Source organism: Anolis sagrei, chromosome 3 (genome assembly GCF_037176765.1).
Source record: "Anolis sagrei isolate rAnoSag1 chromosome 3, rAnoSag1.mat, whole genome shotgun sequence".
Lineage (NCBI taxonomy): Eukaryota > Metazoa > Chordata > Lepidosauria > Squamata > Dactyloidae > Anolis > Anolis sagrei.
In genome coordinates this window covers 234,725,292-234,737,940 of record NC_090023.1, presented here as the reverse complement: position 1 = coordinate 234,737,940, position 12,649 = coordinate 234,725,292, and positions in this window count along the sequence as shown.

The following is a 12,649-nucleotide window of genomic DNA, read 5'->3' as shown; positions in this document are numbered from 1 at the left end:
GAAACTGAAACACATAGCACACAGGAAAAGGAGCTGGGATCCACAGTGACATTGCAGGCATGTGGGGAGCTCCTCCTCCTCTTCTTGTGTGCTCAATGCTTCTTCTCTCTCCCCAACCCCAGTACCAGCACCATAACTATGCCTATTTATAAGAAATTTTTAAAAAAAGTCTTAGAAACTTGATGTGGACTGTCAGCAAATGGCTCACAGACTGGCCATTGCCCATGGACCACCACTTTGAGCAGCACTATCCTAAACGTCTTGAAAACCAACAGGAGACCTGTGACGGTACTAAATAGGGTACTAAAACAGACATTAGTTTGAGCATGAAGAAATCCTTGAGAAAACTTTGAAAGCATTTATGGATTTAAAAAATACCAGTTTAACATGTTTGTAAAAATTCTCAGAATACATATTCGGCTGGTTTCTTAGATAACTTCAAATTGACCGATACTGGACTAAGGCAGATTAATATAATGGTGTAGACAAGATATATTGCTAACTTCTCTAGGTAGACTACCGCTGTTTTGGGATAGGTGTAAGCAAGGTTAAAGCAAAAGTTAAAGTTACATTTAACTTTTTGAGAGAGTGATGTTTATTTATGTATTATTTATTTATTTATTTATTTATTATTTGTGTATTTATATTATTTATATTATTTATTTAGAGTATTTGTATCCTGTCCTTCTCAACCCCAGGAGGTGGACTCAGGACGGCTTACAATCAGCAGTCATTAGATGCCAACAAAGAAACAGAGCACAACTATTAACACAAACAGGTCAACAGCAATAAAAATATATTTAAAAAGCGATAAAAAATACTTCGAAATATTGGCCCCTAAAATATTAACACAACCAAGTCTGAGTCCACAAATTCAAATCATAGTCCAGAGTTCCAGTCCACGGTCTCTTAACTGACAATTCTCACTGGTCATTACAGATGTTGCTCAGCCAGCTGCCCGAATGCTTGGTCCCAAAGTCAAGACTTGAGTATCTTCCTGAAAGAGAGGAGAGAAGGAGTTGCCCTGATTTACTTGAGATGCGCAGTTGTAAAATCTCTTTCTCATTTTTTAAAGGCCCTGAAACACTATTTGGTACATCTTGGGATCTTGTTTTGGAAGGGATGCTTTAAAATCCATTCTTTCATATTGAGAGAAGTCATATAAAATAATTCTCCTGTCCTCTATTTTCCAGGCAGGAAACACCTTTTTTATGTACAGCAAAGGTTCCTAGGGAAGTGATCATTATTAGCTCCTAGTTCTCATGTTGTATTTTGTTCTAAGGATACAAGAACAAATAGTACACCCTGGGTCTTTTAAAATGAAATCACAGCTCAGACTATCAAGGTAATATGTTAGCCATTATGGTTTGTACATGTTCAAATATAGGATGCTTCTGAATGCTGTTTCCCGGGAAGGGGGTAATGCAGGTAAACAAATAACGCTGTTGTACCTCATTTGTTTGTCTCCTGGTGCTACAGTTGTGCATAAGTGGCCTCTTTACTTTGTAGATAAATAGGGGAGACCACCAAATATCTCCAGAAGTGGAGAGTTTTCCCCAGAATTTCCCTGCATGAGGTTGGTCTCAGACTTGGCAGTGACAGCGACATAGCTTCTTCCCTTTGCTTTGTCGCCAAGACAGTTCTAAATCCAGAAAGTAAAGGGATGGGTGGGTGAGTTCATTATAGGTTTGGTGTTATGAAATCATATATCACAACACAACTCAAACCTGTAACTCGGGAGACATAGCACAATGCAGGGAAGAAGACAGTTTGATCTATACTCCAGTTTGAGATAAATGCTTGGGAGCAAAATAGCATAATACCTTTATCAATTATAAATGAGAAATAAGGAGAAATATAATTGGCCAGTTGCTACTTTCCAGGAATCCATGCAGAACAACTTCTACACAGGTATCTTTAGACATCACATAGATATTTGTACACAAAGGACTCTAGTAATAAAGGGTGATGTTAGAGGGGAACAAAATGAGGGCGTTAACCCAGCCAACCCTTCAATACTTCTCCTCCTTAAATGACATTTTCTTTCAGTCCCCATATTTCTAGAATTGCAGGAGGCAATACACTGGAATTTTTTCCTGTCTTGAACCCTGATATTTACTATGTTCACATTCCTTCTGTAACGTTACCTCCTGATTTGCTCTGGCTGTTTCAACATTTTTGTTCTGCAAAAATGTAATTTTGCAGAACAGTGCCCTTTAGACATGTGTCTTTTTCCAAAAAGGACCTGAAATCAGTATTCATAATGAAGAGCCCCAAAATACCCCACCATTATGCTCAGCTGAAGTTCTGAATTGCTGCAGTGCTAGAAACATGAAGAATAGAGGAAAATTTGATGGGGGTAGGCATAATTATTATTTGGGGGAGATGATACCTTCATTTTGCCCCCACTTCTTCCACTCTAAGTATATGCCTCCTAACAAACATTCATAATATTACCCTTAACATACCTAATCTCATCTGATTGTTGGTTTTGTTTGTTTGTTTGTTTTGCATGTCAGGAGTGACTTGAGAAACTGCAAGATGCTTCTGGTGTGAGAGAATTGGCTGTCTGCAAGGACGTTGCCCAGGGGACAGCCAGATATTTGATGTCTTTTTACCATCCTTGTGGGAGGCTTCTCTCATATCCCTGCATAGGGAGCTGGAGCTGACAGAGGGAGCTTAAACCGCTCTCCCCAGATTTGAACCGCTGACCTCTCAGTCAGCAGTCCTGCCAGCACAAGGGTTTAACCCATTGAGCCACCTGGAACTATTGTTGGAAGGTAATAGAGATTGGGCCTGGTTGGTACTTAGATGCGAGCACCAGGATATACCAAGGATTTCAAGTATGGCTACGAAATGATCCTGCTACCAGTCAGAGATATTAGTAGTAGGCTAGAGAGACTAATGGTCTGTTTCAGGATAAGGCAAGCTTCTATATTCCTCAGAATTATGTCTAAGCAGAGTATTTTTTATTAATAAACTGTGTAACAGTATATTTTCACAGGCTCCCTTCCCCTTTGCACATCGCTGCTTCACCTTGGGCAAGGTCTTTTATCTGGGGAAATAAGCAGCCTTCAGTTTGAATCTCAATTCCATGTCTCAGGTCATTTTTAAAAACACACAGGGGCATTCCAAATAAGATGTCACTCACCCAGCTCTGCAGATATGAAAATCAGCTGTCAGGTGGATAGAAATTTTCTGGTCTCTGGCAGTATGAGAAAGTACTCCTTGAGTTTATTAAGCGAAAATGCTCTCACTTTCTACTCCACCTTCATTCTTTCTCAGAACAAAGTGAAACATATTTACATTCATGTAACATCTCCATCTCTTCCTTCAAACACGATCAGAAAGATCAGCAGGCATGTAATACTGCACCCATCTTTGAGTGTTATATTAGGATTCCTAATTCTTCTTCAGATCCCATTGTTATCTGAGCTTGAAAGGACTTTTTTTCAACCCCTGCCTCTTAACACATATCTAACCTATGGACTCAAATCTGCCACATCTTTCTTTCAGCTCTACTTGCTGCCACTCTAGTGGAGGCAAAACATGGAGAATGACAATAAGATGTATATCATCTCTGGTGCTTAGCATATTGTTAGTTGTATATCAGACTATAAGCAGTCCCTTCAAAATGTAGCTTTTCCAAAGACTGTTGTATTCACACTGCAGTAGCATCTGGACCCATATTGGGACAGTTTATCTCCAAAAGAGCTAAAATGGGGACTAGATCTACAGTAGTAAATCTAAGAGAATTCCTTGCATTTAGACTTAGCAACTTTTGCATGTCTGTACTCACTGATTGCTAGTTTACATTATGCTGACGTCATCTGCTTCTTTTACTACACAGCCTCTCTTCCTGTGACATGCTAAACTGTAGCCATTTTCTCATCTCTTTCTCTCTCTCTCCTTTCCATAAGAACAGGCTTCTTGCCAAGGATCTGTCCATAAGATAATAAAAAAAAATTTTTTCTTGATCTCACATAATTATTTCTATTTACTCAAAAAAAGATGCTCATAGTTTTGATTATACAGCCAAGAACGGTACGCTTATTTCTTTACTAGACTGGGAGGAGTGGGTGGGCATAAGTCTGGTTATTGTTTAGCTTCTGTCCTGCCAGTTGATTATGTGTGAGTGCTTTAGTCATAAAACTCTTGTTCCTGTAGAAGTGACTGTTAGTTCTAAGGAACGAGGTATCCAAAATTTTAATAACAAAAACACAAAGAGTTTTATACTTTCCCAAATAAGCAAGAAGGCTTTTCTTTCTCTTTTGTTGAGCAGTATACAAAGTATATACAAAATATACAAAGTTTACTTTTTCTTCCTAACTGCTCACAGCAGTAATTCTCCAATTAGCCATCCATCCTCATCAACCCTCATTTAGTACACTTGTACACTTGTATACTGCTAATATCTCAGCCTAAAACGGCGACTCATTGCGGTTTACAACATTTTAATCAAACTTAATCAATATAACTACAACCTATATACTACTCTCATTGCTTTATCACCCTAATTACAGAGGGTTAACTCTTTTACAAGGGGTTAGGCCAGACGTATTACCTCTACTATCACTTAGAAAATTCCAGGTAATTTCCAAATCCTGACAAGAGCTTCAGTTCCCACTTCTCAACACATGCATTACCATAATTTCAATTACATGGGCTAAAAGTAAGACAAAGTGGGAAGTAGACTAACAAAACTTTAAAAATGAGTAGCAGGAGAAGTAGAACAAAACAACCTGATAGGTTCAGCAGATCAGTCTTGCTATGTAACATTGTCAGGAAGAAACTCGCTCTGAGAAAGCCCAAGCTGAAGTTCTGTAACAAGAGTTCTCACTATGCTTCATGGACCAATCTGGTTTGCTGTAGTACCTAACATCCATCACCTCTCATTCATCCTAATGCATCTATGCACCTGATCCATTAATGTGTTCCCAAATGGTAAGGTGGTACTTCAGGTTTAGAGGCTGATATTTATAGAGAGCAGAGGGGTTACTTGGTTCAGACTGCTAAAGTGCTCTTCACTGATTGGGCCTTCTTCATCTTAGTCACAGTCTAAACTACGGAACATGGTGGGAATCATTTATGTGTGTTTTTTGTACTGTGCTTCATGCCCATTAATGGAAAAATTCCAAACATTTATGGCACTGGTAGAAATCATATGTCATCTGGCTTTGATAAAGAGTACTTCCTGCTTCATTATAGAAATGATATTTCACAATAACCAAAGCAAGAAAAAGCGTATATACAGTATAATTCCCCAACCAGTAAAGTCACTGGCAATGCAGACTGGGGTCTTCTAGGAGTTTAATTGTATGTGACACCTGGTAATCACAGCCTTACTTGTTGAGGTGGTAGTGGTAGTAATCTCTCTCAACTTTGTCTCTAACATCCCATTTTTGGGCAAAGTTCTGGATTGTATAGTGGCCGCCCAGCTCCAGGGAATTTTGGATGAGATGGATTCTCTAGCGCCATTTGAAACTAGTTTCAAGTCTTAATATGGGAGCAACAGCTTTGGTTGCCTTTGTGATCTGCACCATGAACCGGACAGCGTTAATGTGTTCATGATGGTTCTTCTAGATCTCAGCAACATTCGATATCCTTGACATTTTTCTGTCCTTGATGGATTGGGACTAGTGGGTACTGCTTTATAGTAGCTTTGGTTCTTCCTAGAGGTGATAGCGGTGTTGAGGGGAGACATATTTGACCCCTTGGGTATTGGCCAATGGAACCACAGGGTTCAGTCTGTCCCAACTACTGTTTATCATGTATATGAACCCTGTTGGAAAAATTGTTTGCAGTTTTGGAGTTCAGTGCTATTAACACCTACTACTGCTTCCACCACAATCCAAAGAAGCCATTGCAGTGTTTCCAGCAATCATTTACTGCATGAAGGAAAACAAATTGAAACTTAATTCAGACAAGACTGGGGTGCACTTGGTCAGTCTAAAGGCAGGTGAAGAAATAGGTTTGCAGCTTAGGTGTGCTCCTGAATTCAAAACTGATCCTGGAAGCTCTGGTTTAGGTAGTGATCAGGAGTATATTTGTACTGCTAAGGCTAGTAAATCAGCTGTGCTTTTTCCTTTTGATATTACATCTGGCTGCAGTGACACATGCCTTAGTTATGTCCCAATGGACTTGCTGTTAACACATTCTACATGATGTATTTGGAAACTTCAATTGGTCCAAAACCTGCAGCCAGATTGTTAACTGGGGCTGGCAACAGGAAGCACACAATTCCCTTGTTGCAACTGCTCTACTAGCTGCTAGACCATTTCCAGGCACAATTAAAAGTGCTGGTTTTGGCCTATAAAGCACTTTGTTGTTCAAATCTAGATTATTTGAAAAAAAACATATTCTCTCTTATGAACATGCCCATATTTTGATATCACTTGAGGAAATCTTCTTTCTGACAAACCACCACCAACAACACACCAGGACATCAAGTGTAAATATAGAAAATTGCCTTCTCAGTGGCTTCCCATGGGTTCTGGGACTCTCTTCCCAAAGAATTTTGACTGGCACCTTTCCTATTCTTTCTTCAAATGGGAGAAAAAAGTCCCACCTCTCCAGGAATAAGAGTTGGGGAGGAAGCAAAATTGCCCTTGCCAAGCCACCTGAGATGCCCTGTAAGTGAATTATCCTGCACTGCTGGAAGTCAAACATGGTGTTTTAAGTATAATCTATCATTCCACTGTACCGTTGCATTTTGAAATGCTCACATTTCAAGCAAGAAAGTTCATGGATTTGTGAAACGGATTGCCTGAAAGTGACTAAGCAAGGAATTAGCTTCTGACATGGAATCTTTAGTTACCTGTTTATTTATATAAAATTATAAGTGGTCCTACCGGATTCTGACATTAGTCACACAAATATTTAACCTGCATTCACCACTTTAATTCTCCACGAAATGTCACTGGGCTGCTTCTTAAAAAGGAGATTAGATTAAAAGATTTTGGCAGCTTTCCAAGCTCTTTAATTACTGAATGGTATACTCTAAATGAAAATGTTCTGATTTAACTAAGTGCTTCTAGAGCCTGTCAACCCCTGCCTTTAATCTACTATAGTTTTGTAAAAGCTACAATTTTTCACCAAGTGCTAAATCTCATACCAAAAGTAATAATACTGAAGCATAGAAGAAACTGCTAAACCATTTAACCAAGGTGGCATCAGTAATTCTTTCTAACTATATTTACTTTGAAACAAATCCAGCACATGTCCAGGGAACCTATTTCTGTGTATGCATTCTTATGAAAGCAACTGTATAGCTCAATCTTGTTCAGCTTTTGGAAGAGATGAAAGAGGTGGGACCAAAACTATCAACTCAAAAAGTAGAGAAGCAAACAGTAGCAAAGCTACTTATTAGTGACCACACACAAAAATAGACACCCAACTAGAGGAGCAACAGACAAGGTAGAACAAGCAGTTAAGGAAAATGTAGAAAAGAAGAAAAGCTTACTAACCTTCATCTTGAAGGAAGCAATTTTAGCAATTTCTTCTCATTCTCAAATTGGTTTATGTCCTATTGTGCATAAAATTCACTCTAGGTATTTTAATCTATGCAGGAAACAGCACTTTTTGCATGGAAAATAATATTTATCTGCAGAGATATTGTTTTTGCATAGAAAAGGCTTTTTCTGCCTAAAATAATCAGACATGAATATTGCATATAACAAATCCCAAACTAAATGTGAGTCTTATCAGTCCAGAATACTTTTCATCAGAGAGTCTGACTGAGGAAATGATTGCAAAGGCATTCAACTGAGCAGCTATGAAGGAGGTAGTGAAGTCAGGTATCTAAGGGGATGGTGGCACAAAAGCCTACCCTGGCTGCTCTCACACAGAGTTTGAAAACAGCCTCTCTTCACCACTACCCCCCACCCCAAACTGAGGTTGCAAGTCAATTGTAGATATGGCATCATAAGAGCATTGCTTCATCAGGACACAGTGGCCAACTCAGGGCTGGGGGGAGGGGAGGAGAAAGGAAAAGATTAAAATGGCAAGTTCCAGCAACTATCAACTCTGATGTTTTTTTCTAAATAAGGAGAGTGAATACGAATTGGATCACGACTCTAGTTATGAGACGCTGATGTGTTGTTATTGATGTGTCATTACTTATATACTATGCTGTCAATGGTTTTTAAATTGTATGTTGTTATGATTGACTTTTGCTCTTGTTGTGAACCGTGTTGAGTCGCCTACAGGCTGAGAAACTGAGGTATACAAGCAAAGTAAAATAAATAAATAAATAAATAAATACTCTGAATGTCTGGGCTCTTTGGCAAGTGCTCAATAAGCTTGGGACCTATGCGTTCAGAAAAAGTATAGGGTTAGGGTTGGGTTAGTTATCATATGGACTCAGTCAAAAACCAGTAGTGTTAGAGTTATTAGAAAAATATAGTTGTATATTGTCATATATAGAATGTTTTACTGGACAGATAATAAATTAATTGACAGGCTGATACTTATAAAGTATATTTTTGTTGCAGTCCAGCCACCTATGTGACTCCTTTTCACCTAAAATGAAGAGCTAATTATACCAATTATAGCTCAGCCAATAGGAATCAATTAACTAAAAGTTTATTTTAAAAAGGAGTGTTCTATAGGGGGGAAATATATTCCAAGGTAAAAAGTACAAAAGTATTTCCAAGGTATATGTAAAAGGCAAAAGTGAAAGTACATCCAAAATATAAGTTCCAAAAGTCATTTCAAAATATATGTTACAATCACAGTATTCCTGAGGCAGCAATAGTCCTGCACTGATAGTAATGCCAAAATCCACAAAACTTAGACCAAGAACTGCGTCCAAATGAGATCCCCCAATCTCAACAGGAAACATGACATGCAAGCAAGGTCAGAAACTCTGATCATGGAACACAAGGGAAAGGTGACTTTCTTCTGAAAATGCAAAGTTGCTCTCATACAGAGCAATCCAAGGGGTTATCTTAAGAAACAGCATTGGTTCCCATGATGATACTATCTATCTAACATCTGGAATCCCTCTGTTTATCTTTCAAACACTGAGAAAACCTTAATTGCCTCTCACTGTAACTAAAGACGCTGAGTAATGGGCAATAATTTGGCATCTTCCAACTCCATCACATCTTTCCTAGGGTCAGGGAGAACCTCTGGCTGCATTTCATGTGAAACGTCTTCACTAAAAGCAGATTTGTGTGTAAAGCCATTCCCATAATCCAGTCAAGAACTAATGTTTCTTTGAGGCACTACAGAAGTTGGGCTCCAATTCGGGCTCCAATTCAGGAGCACAAGGCCCCACCAAAGAGCCCCCCCCCCACTCCTCAGACCAGACCTCAACACTTCTTTAACAAGAAATGCAAAAGAAATGAGGAAGAAAAAACTATCAAAACTACCTCTGAACAACTGTGTGTTGTCAATAATAATGATGATGATGATGGTGATGACAATAATTGATATTGCGATCCCAGGTGACAGAAGGATTGAAGAGAAACAACTGAAAAAGCTGACGAGATATGAGGATTTAAAGATCAAACTGCAAAGACTCTGGCACAAGCCAGTAAAGGTGGTCCCAGTGGTGATCGGCACACTGAGTGTAGTACCTAAAGACTTTGGCCTGCACTTAAACACAATTGGCACTGACAAAATTACGATCTGTCAGCTGAAAAAGGCCACCCTACTGGGATCTGCATGTATTATTCGCCAATACATCACACAATCCTAGGCACTTGGGAAGTGTTTGATGTGCAGTTCAATACAACAGCCAGCAGAGTGATCTTGTTTGCTGTGTACTAATCTTGTTATGTTTCAAATAATAATATTTTATTTATATCCCAGCACCATCTCCCAGAGGGACTTGGGGTGGCTCACGAAACACTCACAAGGTGTGATATGCAAAATACAAGTTCAAAACAAAACATACAAGTAGACAATAAATAATCAACACATCATAAATTCATAAAATAAAACTGAAAACATGTAGCATTGATTTTAAGCAGTGTTTTCCACAACTAGACTACAGCTTGTTCGAACAAATAAAATTGCAATTAATTTAATTTATTCAACCAAATTCATTAGTGATCCAAGGATTTATCTGAAAGCAGATAGAAGTAATATTTATTTATTTATTTACAGTATTTATATACCACCTTTCTCACCTCTGGGAGGACTCAAAGCGGAAGATGGTAGATTGGAACATTAATGCAGTACTATTTCAGTTGTAAAACATCAGAAATATTGGCTAATCATGGGGGTTAAATAAAGAGCTATTATTTCTCAAAAGCTATAATACCATCTTCATTCCTATAAGCCTAAGCAATAATATCCAATAAGATAGAGGAAAATACCGTTTTCTATAAACCTGCCTAGCTCCAGAGTTTGACCTATATAAAGTAATATACCAATCCACATCACCAAAACTGGGTTGCAGCTTCATGTCAAAGAATCTACAAAAATAGAAATAAAAAAGAATGTTTCCATTGTTCTTGATATGTTTACACATTTGAATATATTTTGTAGCAATAGATTCTCTGCTATGGAATTCTGATATGACGACACATGCTTAGTCCCTCAATTGTCTTGTCCAACAGACGATCTGGTTTTCTTCTTCTTCTAATATACTGTAGAAAGAAATTGCATCCAAGAGATGCTTTTACATTATTTATCACTATGTTCCATATTCCATCATGATGTTAAAAAGATGTTTAAATGTAAACTGCTGTTGGTAGCTAAACCACCCCCTTCTTATATCTGTTTTGAATTGGTTTATTTTGAAATCAAACAAAGGCAAGATGTAAGTATAGAGCTTGATTCATCTATAACTTGTAAAAAGTTATCTAGCTTTCTAACTTTAAAAAAAAGAAGAAGAAAGGGAAAAAAACAAAAAAAAACTTCAGCTCCTCTGAAGTTTCTACATCATTTCCCCTCTAGAAGCAAATTAGCTCCTCCTACTCTTTCTTTCTCATTCTTCTTTGAGAGGTGGCTTCTTAGAGGCTTGAGACAGGGAAACGGGTGGCACTGAAGAAAAGACCTGTCCTGGTCTGCCCCATGTGTCTTAATGCCACACCATGAGGCCAAGAGAGAAAGAGAGGAGCCCACTGCAGGAATGCAGGTGGAGAAGGTAGGTCCCAGCCAGGGAACTGGACTGGCAGTGTGGTTTTTTTGTGAGACTTGTATGTTTTGCAAAAGTTTTATAAGTAGGGTGAAGTTTGCACAATTCTTTGCTTTTCTCATTACTAAAGCGCCTCCTATACTCTCCTCACCTCCCTCCTCACCAAAAACTTTTTACCCTCCTCCATCATTGTCGAAAGCCTTTCTACATTGCCTCCCTCTCTTCCAAAAGCCTTTTCCCCACCTCCCTTGCCACCAAGAGTCTTTTTTATCACCTCCCTTGCCACCAAAAGCCTTTTTTCCTCACCTTCTTAACTGCTCAGATCCTTTCCCCCTTGACTTCTTTGATTCCAAAACCCTTTTTCCCTCCCACCACTCAGGGGGTGCTTTAATTGTACTTTTCCTGCATGGCAGAAGGGAGTTGAACTGAATAGCCTGAGGTTTCTATTATTGTATTGTCGAAGGCTTTCATGGCTGGAATCACTAGGTTCTTGTGGTTTTTTTCGGGCTATAGAGCCATGTTCTAGAGGCATTTCTCCTGACGTTTCGCCTGCATCTATGGCAAGCATCCTCAGAGGTGTGAGGTCTGTTGGAAGTAGGAAAAATGGGTTTATATATCTGTGGAATGGCTGGGGTGGGGCAAGGAGCTCTTCCCTGCTGCACTTAGGTGTGAATGTTTAGCTGATCACCTTCATTAGCCTTTGAAGGCCTGCCTGAGTCTGGGAAAATCTGTTGCTGGGAAGTGTTAATCTGTGCCTGGTTGTTTCCTCTCTGCTGTTTTGCTGTTATAATTTTAGAGTTTTTTAATACTGGTAGCCAGATTTTGTTCATTTTCATGGTCTCTTCCTTTCTGTTGAAATTGTCCACATGCTTGTGTATTTCAATGGCTTCTCTGTGTAGTCTGACATGGTGGTTGCTGGTGTGGTTATAACAGCTAAACAACAGAGAGGAAAAAACCAGGCACAGATTAACACTTCCCAGCAACAGATTTTCCCAGACTCAGGCAGGCCTTCAAAGGCTAATGAAGGTGATCAGCTAAACATTCACACCTAAGTGCAGCAGGGAAGAGCTCCTTGCCCCACCCCAGCCATTCCACAGATATATAAACCCATTTTTCCTACTTCAAACAGACCTCACACCTCTGAGGATGCTTGCCATAGATGCAGGCGAAACGTCAGGAGAAATGCCTCTAGAACATGGCTCTATAGCCCGAAAAAACCCACAAGAACCTAGTTTCTATTATTATTATTATTATTATTTATTTATTTATTTATTTATTTAAAAGGCTGTGCGGCCATCTGTTGGTGGTGCTTTGATTATGCTTTTCCTGCATGGCAGAAGGGAGTGGGACTGGATGGCTTCTGTGATTGCTTCTATTACTACTACTACTACAGAGGCTTGATTGCATCTGCCAAGGGCACTTGGTGCTTTTCAGGCATGGCAGGAGAGGGTTAGACTGGATGGTCCCTGGGGTCTTTCATTGAAATACTATTAAGTTTATGTTGGTTAAAATTGTTCATTTAAATATTGAATTGTCCTCTCTCTCACACTCACTACAAAT